This window comes from Mirounga angustirostris, unplaced genomic scaffold (genome assembly GCF_029215605.1).
Source record: "Mirounga angustirostris isolate CCGP_5_RB_7025 unplaced genomic scaffold, mMirAng1.0.hap1 SCAF_10, whole genome shotgun sequence".
NCBI classification, from domain to species: domain Eukaryota; kingdom Metazoa; phylum Chordata; class Mammalia; order Carnivora; family Phocidae; genus Mirounga; species Mirounga angustirostris.
Window position 1 is genome coordinate 122,856,607 of NW_026991718.1, and position 12,516 is coordinate 122,869,122.

The window sequence follows — 12,516 nt, forward strand, 5'->3', positions numbered from 1 at the left end:
TTTTTTGGGAGATTTTTGATGACTGCTTCAGTTTCCTTAGTGGTTATAGGTCTGTTCAGGTTTTCTATTTCTTCCTGGTTCAGTTTTGGTGTTGATACATCTCTAGGAATGCATCCATTTCTTCCAGGTTATCTAATTTGCTGGCATAGAGTTGCTCATAATATGTTCTTATAATTGTTTGTATTTCTTTGGTGTTGGTTGTGATCTCTCCTCTTTCATTCATGATTTTGTTGATTTGGGTCCTTTCTCTTTTCTTTTGGATAAGTCTGGCCAGGGGTTTATCAATCTTGTTAATTCTTTCAAAGAACCAGCTCCTAGTTTCGTTGATCTGTTCTACTGTTCTTTTAGTTTCTATTTCATTGATTTCTGCTCTGATCTTTATTATTTCTCTTCTCCTGCTGGGTTTAGGCTTTATTTGCTGTTCTTTCTCCAGCTCCTTTAGGTGTAGGGTTAGGTTGTGTACTTGAGACCTTTCTTGTTTCTTGAGAAAGGCTTGTATTGCTATATGCTTTCCTCTTAGGACTGCCTTTGCTGCATCCCAAAGATTTTGAACAGTTGTGTTTTCATTTTCATTGGTTTCCATGAATTTTTTTAATTCTTCTTTAATTTCCTGGTTGACCCATTCATTCTTCAGTAGGATGCTCTTTAGCCTCCATGTATTTGAGTTCTTTCCGACTTTCCTCTTGTGATTGAGTTCTAGTTTCAAAGCATTGTGGTCTGAAAATAGGCAGGGAATGATCCCAGTCTTTTGGTACCGGTTGAGACCTGATTTATGACCTAGGATGTGATCGATTCTGGAGAATGTTCCATGGGCACTAGAGAAGAATGTGTATTCCGTTGTTTGGGATGGAATGTTCTGAATATGTCTGTGAAGTCCATTTGGTCCAGTGTGTCATTTAAAGTCTTTATTTCCTTGTTGATCTTTTGCTTAGACGATCTGTCCATTTCAGTGAGGGGGTGTTAAAGTCCCCCACTATTATTGTATTGTTGTCGATATGTTTCTTTGCTTTTGTTATTAATTGCCTTATATAATTGGCTGCTTCCATGTTAGGGGCATAGATATTTATAATTGTTAGATCTTCTTGTTGGATAGACCTTTTAAGTAGGATATAGTGTCCTTCTTCATCTCTTATTACAGTCTTTGGTTTAAAATCTAATTTGTCTGATATAAGGATTGCCACCCCAGCTTTCTTTTGGTGTCCATTAGCATGGTAAATGGTTTTCCACCCCCTCACTTTCAATCTGGGGGTGTCTTTGGGTCTAAAATGAGTCTCTTGCAGACAGCATATCGATGGGTCTTGTTTTTTAATCCAATCTGATAGCCTGTGTCTTTTGATTGGGGCATTGAGCCCATTTACATTCAGGGTAACTATTGAAAGATAGGAATTTAGTGCCTTTGTATTGCCTGTAAGGTGACTGTTACTGTATATTGTCTGTGTCCTTTCTGGTCTATGTTGCTTTTAGGCTCTCTCTTTGCTTAGAGGACCCCTTTCAAGATTTCCTGTAGGGCTGGTTTTGTGTTTCCAAATTCCTTTAGTTTTTGTTTGTCCTGGAAGCTTTTTATCTCTCCTTCAATTTTCAATGACAGCCTAGCTGGATAGAGTATTCTTGGCTGCATATTTTTCTCATTTAGTGCTCTGAATATATCCTGCCAGTCCTTTCTGGCCTGCCAGGTCTCTGTGGATAGGTCTGTTGCCAGTCTAATGTTTCTACCATTGTAGGTTACATATCTCTTCTCCCGAGCTGCTTTCAGGATTTTCTCTTTGTCTATGAGACTCATAAGTTTTACTATTAGATGTTGGGGTGTGAAAGTCTTTCTCTTTAGAAGGCAGATGTGGCTATAAAGATTTTCTTCCTTTTTGTATATATATTTTAGCATCTTTTCAAATATCTTGAATCCATCTGAATAAATTCTGTAGGTCTATGTTCTTATTAAGAATCTCCCTGACTTCACTGCGAATGTAGACCTTCATAGTGGGGTACGACCTATAAACCCATTGAAGATCTTGTTCTTACATAGAACAAAAGAGGAGGAATATTTTTAATTGGAGGTCTACTAAACTAGTTTCCCTCACTGTCCCATAAACTGAGTTTCCTCCTCTAAGTTTCTTTAACTTTTTCTTCATATTCTTTTTTTTTTTTTAAGATTTTATTTATTTGACTCAGAAAGAGGGAGCACAAGCAGGCAGAATGGCAGGCAGAGGGAGAGGCAAAAGCAGGCTCCCCACTGAGCAGAGAGCCAGACATGGGGCTCCATCCCAGGACCCTGGGATCATGACCCCAGCCATGACCCCAGAAGGCAGATGCTTAACCGACTGGGCCACCCAGGCGCCCGTTCATATTCTTTAAAAAAAAAAAAAAGTAATAAATATATTATGACTATGACATCAGTATGAATTTTATAAAAATTAGAACAACGTGGAAATACACAATTTAATTAATGAAACCCTTCCCCCCCATAATCCTGCTGTCCAGAGATGACCTCTGGTAACAATTTGGTATATTGTATATCCTTTTAGAGATGTAAATGCATGTAGTAAACAGTAAAACACTGACTATGAGCCAGGTACTGTGCTTTGTCTCATTAAATCTTCATGGTGTCTCTCAGATGGGGCCCCCTGTTTACCAAAAAGTAAACTTGGGGCTTATAGCTAACTGATGATTTGCCTAAACATATTTCCAGTATTTGCTTCTGTAAGCAGCCTGCAGTAAATAAAAATGTATCTCACCATTGTTCTTGTCTGATTATCTCCACATAACAGATTTCCAGAACTGTAATTACGCTTGGTCAAAAAGTGTGCACTTTGAAACTTGTGGTTCATTTTGAGGGAGGTAGTTAAGAGCATAGGCTTTGTGGTCATACATAGCAGTGTTCATATTCCTACTGCCACTTGCTGGCCACTCACTAGACTTAAACTGTGCCTCAGTTTGCTTATCTGTAAAATGGGATAATAACAAACCTCATATGGTTGTGAGGACTAAATGAGATGATGTATGTAACATCCTTGGCTAGTATCCACCACACAGGAAGAAAGCAATGCATTCAACAGACCAGGTCCCTGCTCATATAAAGCTAGCATTTTAATGTGGGTGGTAGGGAGCAGCAGTGAAGATGAACAGTACACAAATTAATGAACAAGAAAAAGAGCGGTGTTGTGCAGACAATTAAAAGAAAGTGATGTGGGGCACCTGGGTGGCTCAGATGGGTGTCTGCCTTCAGCTCAGGTCATGATCTCTTGGGGTCCTGAAATCAAGTCCCGCATCAGGGTCCACGCTCAGCAAGGAGTCTGCTTCTCCCTCTCCCTCTCTCACTCGCTTGCATGCTCTCTCTCTGTCAAATAAATAAATAAAATCTTAAGGAAAAAAAAGAAAGTGATCTGATATGTAGAGGGTGGTTACCTTAGGTTGAGTGGGTTGGGGAAGTACCCAGGAGGTGACATTTTAGCTAAGGTCTGAATGATGAGGATATTGTTTAAATTCCTAGAAGTAGAATCATAGGATCAAAATTACATGCATTAAAGTCTTTGGTCATATATTGACCAAATATTACCAACTGACCAGCAAAAAATTTCTAAAATAATTTACATTCCCTTTGTATATAAACATGCTTCTTTCCTTTACCCTTAACCACTCTTACTTCTCTCCTGATTTTAAAAAGTGGGGTTAATCTAAAGATTATCTTGGAGAACCTTCCTGTTTGCTTTCTAAAGCGCTTCGTTAGCAGGGGGCAAAAGTAAGAAAACAAGTTAGTTCCTTGAAGGAATCCCTTAATTGTCCAGCATCATGCCGTATACGCTAAATCTTTCTTCTCACTCAGTGCCCTTTCTCTCTATGCCAATTCCTGCCTGCATTGTGTGATAGGACCCAGTATATTAGCTGGCATACATTTGATTAACAATCACGTTTCCCCTTCGGAATTAGGCAATGCCTGGCTCAGGAGAGGTGGCTGATCAGCATTGCCTTTGCTGTAAAACCAAGGCAGCTTTTAGAGGTAGACTGGTTTTTCCAAACAAATGTGTTGGCAAGGGTACAATAACCTTCTGTGAGTTAAAATTGTGCGGAAGGCTCTGCACATCTTTTTGTTCCAGTCAAACCGCTCCCGTGTGTGGCGTGTGCTGGGGGCAGGGGCATTGCAAGCACTGTCCCTGTAGCTGCAGCTGCCCCGGAGGGGTGGGCAGTACCTCCTCTGTTTGCCTGTAATGTGTAGATGGTTACATACTGTTTGTGGATCTGTTCCGGAAAGCCTTCTATCATCCTGAAATGTCATAAGAAACATTCTTTTTGCAGGTCTTGAGTGGGGCTCGGCATCATTACAATGATAGAGTACATGTGAAATTACAAAGCTTATTCAGATACTGTTTTAATTTCAGTCATATTTTTTATAGAATACACATGTATTAGAATTTAATCTCTGATTCAAGCCTTAAAGAAAATGATACTATGTAGTTTAAGCTCGTAGGCAAATGGATTAAAAGTCACTTGCTCTTAAAATGTGATTTCTTTTTATGATCTTGATTTTTTTAAACTCAGCAACTCAAATAAAACATCCTAAGGGCAACACGTGTGAGCTAAGGGGTCCGGGGGCGGCGTGGGGAGGGAGTGCGTCTGATAAAATTGTCCAGGAGCAAAGCACCGCTCACTTGAAACCCAGAGATTTGTCATCCAAATATGTGCAGATTGCTGGTACTATAAATAGTTTGAACTCGAGTAAACAGTTTCTTCCCCCTAGCTGCTGCTTGGCCATTGTTCAGATGCCAGAATAGCCAGAGAACAGCCTCTCAAGCCAAGCTCATGGCACTTGGGCCCAACTCTTAGTCTGCTTCCTCGCCAGGCAGGGCCATCAGCTGCCCAGGGTTTGAGATGAGCAGAGGGCAGACATTCAGGCCCTTCAGTTTCCCACTTTGGACTCCCCTCCTAACCCAGCCTGTCACTCCGTGAACTCGTCCTGCTCTAGAGTAGCACCAATCTAGGGTTCCTGGCAACTATCAATAGCCCTGGGGCCACATGGCCACTGACGTAAGTAGACTTAGGAGACACAGACATTTTTTTTTTTCAGGGCCGAAGCATGCCTGGCTCATTCCTTTCTTTTGGAGCCGAGAAGAGTGGCACCTGTTGTCAGAAGTGCTGCAAGCTGCCCCTGCCACCCGCTGATATCTCTCTGCCAGGAAGACAGGCTGCTGACATTTTCAGAACCCCTTTGAGAACTCGAGTAAAATGCTGACATTAGAGCAACTAAGGACATTCCATGGTTTATTACTAGATTTCCTTTGGAAAAAATAAGTCTCTTTAAAATTCCTGCTTCAGCTGCATTCATTTACAGTGACTCTTATGTCAGATGCCTCTGGGGAGGTTATGAAAACAACATTTTGTTGTAGAGGGGACAGATGATAGGGATGATGAATTAAGGATCGGGAAACCTGGACACTTCGGCAAGTTACCTAACCTTTTTTTAGCTTTAATTCTTCATCTGTCAAGTATAGATAATTCTGTCTCTCCCGCTTCATGGATTGAATGACAAAAGAGATGTCAAAGTACGTTCTGGACTATCCCAAACTAGTGGACTGTAAAGGAGAGGTAGGGTAGTGGAAGGAGTCGCACAAGCTTGGCCTTCTGCTCTGTAACCTCAAGCACATGGCTGATGTGTCTCTCAGCCTTAATCTTACCATCTGTAAAATGGGAATATGATATCAGCTTTGCAAAAGTGTTATAAAAATTAGAAATAACATATATAAAGCACTGACAAATGGTAGATAATTATTAGACCCCAGTAATAATTATTATATTTAATGTGGAAATACTCTGGGTTATTCAGGATTCTTTAGCTGGAGAAACGGATTCAGTTTGTAAGTGTCGAGATTAGCAAAAGGCCCAGCTAAAAGCTGATGGCAATAACTAATAAAAGTAGATTACATTTTCTAAAAATCATAGTAATACATGAACATCAATTAAAAACAAAAAACAGCAAGTCCAGAAAGGCATCAGTTTCCTGCTTAGCCCCTCACCTGAGGTAACATCTGCTTTTAACCCTCCATTTATTGTTTTAAAAGATTTTATTTATTTGACAGAGAGCGAGAGAGGGAACACAAGCAGGGGGAGTGGGAGAGGGAGAGACGCAGGCTTCCTGCTGATCAGGGAGCCCGACGCGGGGCTCAGTCCCAGGACCCCGGGATCATGGCCTGAGCCGAAGGCAGACACTTAACCGACTGAGCCACCCAGGCGCCCCCTCCATTTATTTTTTTAAGTAATCTCTGTGCCCAGCATGGAGCTCAAACTCACAATCCCAAAATCAAGAGCCGCATGCTGCAGTGACTGAGCTAGCCAGGCGCCCCCCTGCCCATTTCTTTTTTAAAATTAATTGTGCTGGGGCATCTGGGTGGCTAAGTCAGTCAAGTGTCTGACTTTGGCTCAGGTTGTGACCTCGGGGTCCTGGGATTGAGCCCCTGTCAGGCTCTGCACTCAGCAGGAATTCTGCTTGTCCCTCTGCCCCTCTCCCTGCTCGTGCTTTCTCTCTCTCTCTCACACACAAATCTTTTCAAAAAAGTAAAATTAAATTAATTGGGTTTTGGGGCACCTGGGTGGCTCAGTGGGTTAAGTGTCTGACTCTTGATTTCATCTCAGGTCATGATCTCAGAGATGGGTTCAAGCGCATCAGGCTCTGCACTCAGCAGGGAATCTGCTTGAGATTCTTTTTCTCCCTCCGCCTCTGCCCCTCCCCCACACTCTTTCTCTCAAATAAATATTAAAAAAAAATTTTTTTTTCAGAATGGCACATGCACATAGGTTTGCTTTATTCTTTTTAAGATCAAATATCATTCATTATAAACTTGCTCTAAAAACAGCTATCTCCTTCCCCCACCCCTTTCTCCCCTGCCTCCTGCCCTGGTCCCAAGAGCATACACTTTTGATCCTGCTGGCTGTTTGTTCTGTTATTTCCATATATCCAAATAATACGCTTATACAGCTATCTCTGTGAACATTTTCTTATTATGGAAATTTTCAAACATGTACAGTATTAGAATGATATAATGAGTCGTCATGTACCACCCGATACCCAGCTTCAAGAATCATGACCTGTCTTGTTTCATCTGTGCCTGCAGCCACTTTTACCCCTGCTACTGGATAATTTTGGAATAAGTTTTAAACATCATGTCGTTTCTTTAATAGCTACTTTAGCAGGTATCTCTAAGAGAACAAGGACTACTTTTTTAAAAACATAACTACACTACCTTTGTCACACATAAAATAATTAACAATCCCTTATAACTCACAAAGATCGCTGATTAACTTCTAAGTACTTTTTTATTCAAATCAGATGCAAACAAGAACCACACACTACCATACTGCCTTTTCTTTGTTTATCAATTTTAGGTGTTACCTATTGACCTCCTAGGATGGCTCATGAGGCTTTAGCTTTTTCACAAGCACCAGAGCCCCCTTCACACTTCTCCTTTACCTTTTTCTCCAAATATCACAGTTTTTTTGGTTAAATCAGTATTCAGTGTTTTATAGCATTATGGCATCATAAATAGTTTACTACTGAGCCAGTAACTTTCTGGTTATTTTTCCTTTCTGTATGACTTTTCCTGGATGAATAACAGCTTCTTTAATATAATCAGTTTTCCTTGTTTCTTGCTGCAAAGGCTTCCCATACTTGCCCATGGACTCTCAGTACAGTTTTCGGCAGACCTGTCAGGGAGTCCCTCAGCTCTGTTTTCCTGGAGTCTCTCACCCTCCCACTCTAGCGAGACTGGCACTCTCTAGGTCTGCAGGTCAGCTGAGGTCCTGGGCAACCCTCATCTTCATCCTTGCATTCCTTCCATCTCTCTTGTTAGATCCTTGTTTTCAAATTCTACTTTATAGTTTAAACCCTCATTTAGGTGAAGCATATTCTCCAGGAGTTTACTGAGAAAACAGTGCACAAGAGAGAAACCGTTCAGAGTCCTTGCATGTCTCAAAAATGGCTTTATTTTGCCTAGCTGAGGATAAATTCTAGGTTCCAAGTCATTTTCTTTCGAAAGCATTGCTCTGTTGTCTTCAGGCAGCCAGTATTGCTCAGAGGTCCAATACCAGTCTGATTCTTTTCTTTTGAATCATTTTGTTTCTCTAGAAACATGTAGGATTTTTTCCTTTTGAATTATGAAAGGTTAGGAGATTATATGTAGACATGAAAGACTCTTTCCTTCTCCTTAGCACCTGATAAACTTTTCAGTTTAAAGATGCAACTTTTCGGGCTCCTGGGTGTTTCAGTCAGTTAAGTGTCTGCCTTCGGCTCAGGTCATGATCCCAGGGTCCTGGGACCAAGTTCCGCATTGGGCTCCCTGCTCAGTGGGGAGTCTGCTTCTCCCTCTACCCCTCCCCCCGCTCATGCTCGCTCGCTCGCTCTCTCTCTCAAATAAATAAATAAAATCTTAAAAGATGCAGCTTTCGACTCTGGGAAAGTTTCCTCATGGTTTCTTAGATAATTTCCTGTTGTACTTTTCTTTGTATTCTTTCTCTGGAATTCAGTTTCAGACTGATGTTGAACTTCCTGGATTATTGTTCTATATGAAAATTCTTTTTCATCCTGTAAATATTTTTTTCCCTATACTGTATTTTGAAAGATTTCCTTTTTTTATTTTCCAGTTTTTCTACTGAATTGTTCATTTCAGTTATTCATATTATTAATTCCCAAGAGTCCAGTTTTGTCAACTTCTTTTGTTTTGTGGACATGGTATCTTCAGAATCTCTCTGAAGACATAAGAATTTTCTTTCTAAAGGTTTTCACTTGTCTGAATTTTCCTTCCCATAAGAGTCCATTTTCTCTTTTTTTAGTTTCTGTCATGCTGTTGGTTTTCCTCAAATGCTCTGTGATACTTTTTTTTATTTCCCAATTGTAAACAATAACAAAAGCCTCCTTTTAGGAGGTAGGCCTTTGTTTCCTCTGGAAATGTTGTCTGTTTGCCACATAGGCCTCAGCCCTCCCTGGAAAGCTGCTAGAATCTCTGTGTACCACACTGAAGGGTACACTTTGCTTTAGGGCATCTGACCCTCAGTTAGACTGAGGGTCCTTCAAAGGACAGGATAAGGACGCCCAGTCTCATACTAGAAGGGAGGTATTCTGTGAACCTACCCATTCTTTAGGTACATACTCTCTGGGATCAGGCTTCCCTTCTCCTGCCATCTCTCCATTGGACACACTGGCTACATTAGCAGCCATCCAAGGGGGCCTAGGAGGTGGACCCTCAGAACATCAAACCCTGTAGAGAAAGCAGCCAGGTGTATTCCAAAACCAGAAAAAAAGAAAAAAACATTTCTTTGGCATCTTTTGTGGGATTGATTTCTCTCTGCCCCCAAATGACTTAATGTGTCTGATTTTTAAAAATTGTTTTTGTTGTTGTTTTTCTAAGTAGGCTCCACGTGTAGCATGGAGCCAATGCGGGGCTTGAAGTCATGACCCCGAGATCGCGACCTGAGCTGAAATCAAGAGTTGGACACTTAGCCAACTGAGCCACCCTGGCACCCCAAAACATTGTTTTCAGTGTAGGTATGGTTCCTTTTGGGCCCATATGCCAGGAAGTTAATTGGTTATTTCTGGGTGGTAGGATGATGGATGATTTTCCTTCCTTTTTCCTGCTCTTCTATATTTCCTTTTTTTTTTTTAACAATAACCAATTATAATTGGAAAGAAAATCTATATTTACAACTGTAAGTCTCAATCAGTGTGCTTCTCAATTATGTCCAGAAAAAAATAGGGATCTTCTAGTTGTGTGACAGAGTGATTAAGTGAATTTGAAATGGCATGACAACTGAAACTTGCCTTTGATAGGGTGAAGAGCTAATTGCATTTTGCAGCAGCTATTTGGACTAGAAGGTCAGTAGTGGTGCCCAGAATTTATTCCTCATATACTTCTTTGAACAGATACCAGTCATTTGCCAGCTGAACAAGTTCCGTGATTGATATGTCTAGAATGTCCTCGTTTGTCAGGTGGAGATAGTAATACCTACCTCATAGGACCCTCATGGGGGTTAAATGAGATAATTTATATAGAGCAATTAGAATATTATCTGGCATATGACAAACATCCATTAGAAGTTTTCGTTATTTATAGCTTTCCTTATTTTAGTAAGTGTCTCATGTACAAAATGCTCATAAATTAAACACAGAGCTTTTCCATAAGAAGCTCAAGTTCTAGCAGCAGAATAAGTAAGAGCTGCCCAGAAATAAATATGCCTCCGCGAGGAGAAAAGGCTAAGTTTCTTGAGAGAGGAACAGATAAAGTCCTAAGGAACTTCAGAGGGAGAGACCCCTTCCAGACTGGGGTGAGGGGTGGGAATGAAGGGCAGCTTTGTGGCAGAGGGGCTGTCTGGGCCCTTCAGACCAGCTCTGTACTCAGAAGCAGCCGGAGCTGTCTTTCCCCTCAGATGGAGCCAATGCTGCTGGCTGTGACGAACTGCCGGCCTTCCTGCAGGGAAACCCCTTCGAAGGCGGCAGAGGAAGGGATTCAGAACCCAGGCTGGGCCCCAGGCAGCCCTGGCGAGGAGCCCAGGCTCTGTCATTCATTCTGCTCAGCCTCGCGCAGGTTGGTCAGCCTCAGCAGCCCCCTTCGCCGGCACTGCCGTGATATGAGGGGATATTAAACCTCCTGCACCTGATGGTTATAAGGGTCCTAGAAGGTGGTGTCTAGAGTACTCAGCACAGAGCATGGCGCCAGGCCACAGAGTCTATCTGCTGTCGTCGGTCAGAAGGCCAAATGAGTGCCTGGCGTTGGCTGTCCTCTCTTCATGGCTTCTGTCACAGATGTACACTTACTCAGTGTTACAGGCAAGTGTTACAAAATATATGTGGTCGAAGAAAACAATATCTTTGTTTTTATGAATGGGCTCCTTACTATTATTTTTGTTCAAATAACAAAACATGATCTCAAAGCACTAAGAGTGATTTTGGCAAACTGACCTGTCCAGGGCCCAGCTCATTTCCTGATGCCCACTTGGGCTTCTGGGAAAAGGACACAGTAGATAATGGCCCCAGCCACCACCTCCAGTCCCTCCAAGCTGAGTGTTGCTGCTGAGAACACGCCTGACAGTTCTTGGTGGGCTTTTTTGTTCCTTGTTCATCCTGACATTCTCGAGAAATAACAGGTCCTTCTGGCTTCCTGACATTCTTGACTTTATTCATTCACTGTTACATCATCAGAGTAGAGGATGGTGACACTGAGTCAGAATTAGAAAATATTGTCTTTAGGATGTTGCCGCTTATTTTTGCAAGTTTTTTTTTTTCAAATATTTTTGAACTTGTAGTATGTGCCAGGCACTTAATCCAGACAAAGAACCTTGTAGGGTAAGCGCTATTACTATTCTCACTTTACACAGAAGTTAACTTGGCCAAGGTCATCCAGTGCTGGAAGGTCCAGGGATGGGAAGGAAACCCAGGTCTCTCTGAGCTCACAACAGGCTCAGAGTTAACAGGCTGGAGTTCTTTTCATTCCACTACAGCCCCACACCAGTTTGTGGGAAAGCCTTCAGATTGGCAAACTCCCTCCTAATGTATAGTCTGTTTGCTTGGTCCTTCCTGATTATAGCATCAAAGATTTCTGAGAATTAAAGTTTTTGTTAAGTCACAAACTCCCACAGCCTCACGCCCACCTATAAATAGCTTCTTCTTTCCCAAAAGAACTCCAATCCCACCTTCCCATCTAAGAGGTTTAAGACAAATCAGATCTGCCTCTGTGGAGGGAGGGGTGACTAAAGCCCAGACTTCCTTCAGGTCACATGGTATTTGGGTAGCAAAGCAAGTAAGTACCCCCTCTACCTAGTGGCCTGTAGTGTTTCCTTTAGGCAATAGATTGACTATCTCTCCTCTCCCCTGGCCTGGCTGAACCTACCCCTTCCCCATTTGTTTCAATAAGTTGAGCTCATTTTTCTAAGTAGAAATGATCCCATTTAGAAATAGCATTGGCATGTGTGTGGTATGTGTGCTGGCCTAAGTAGGAGTTAAAGACTCAGTTTCCAAATCTGGCCCTTTAATCTTGAGCTGTGTGACCTTGGGCATGTCACTTCTCTGTGTTTCATTTTCCTACCCAGGAACAGCAGACTAATAATTCAGCCCCTGGGCACTAATGCTCCTACAATGAGAATCAGATGAGATTGTGTATGACGATGAAGCTACCACCTATCAACACTAAGTATGTACAGATACTTTCAGTTCCCTTGCATGTGTTCTTCAATTCTCACAATCCTGAAAGGGAGGCCCTATTACTCCATTTTACAGTTAAAAAAAAAAGTTCAGAGGGGCACCTGGGTGGCTCAGTCCTTAAGCGCCTGCCTTCGGCTCAGGTCATGATCCCAGGGTCTTGGGATCAAGCCCCGCATCGGTCTCCCTGCTCCACGGGAAGCCTGCTTCTCCCCCTCCCACTCCCCCTGCTTGTGTTCCATCTCTCTGTCTCTCTGTCAAATAAATAAATAAAATCTTTTTTAAAAAGTTCAGGGAAGTGAAGTCACACAGGACTCAGATCCATATCTCTGGTTCCCAAATTGATG

General features: G+C 42.0%; 1 protein-coding gene across 5 annotated transcripts in view; it reads left to right on the plus strand.

The window, feature by feature from the left end:
* PKIG (cAMP-dependent protein kinase inhibitor gamma) overlaps positions 1 to 12,516 on the plus strand; it is a 102,133-nt gene that overhangs the window by 55,522 nt on the left and 34,095 nt on the right. The window contains exon 3 of one of the 5 annotated variants that reach the window (XM_064573218.1): positions 12,061 to 12,161. The exons of the other annotated variants lie outside the window; for them this stretch is intronic. The gene's annotated coding sequence lies outside the window, so the exon portion shown is untranslated. The remainder of the gene's footprint in view (positions 1 to 12,060; positions 12,162 to 12,516) is intronic. 5 annotated transcript variants of the gene reach the window in all.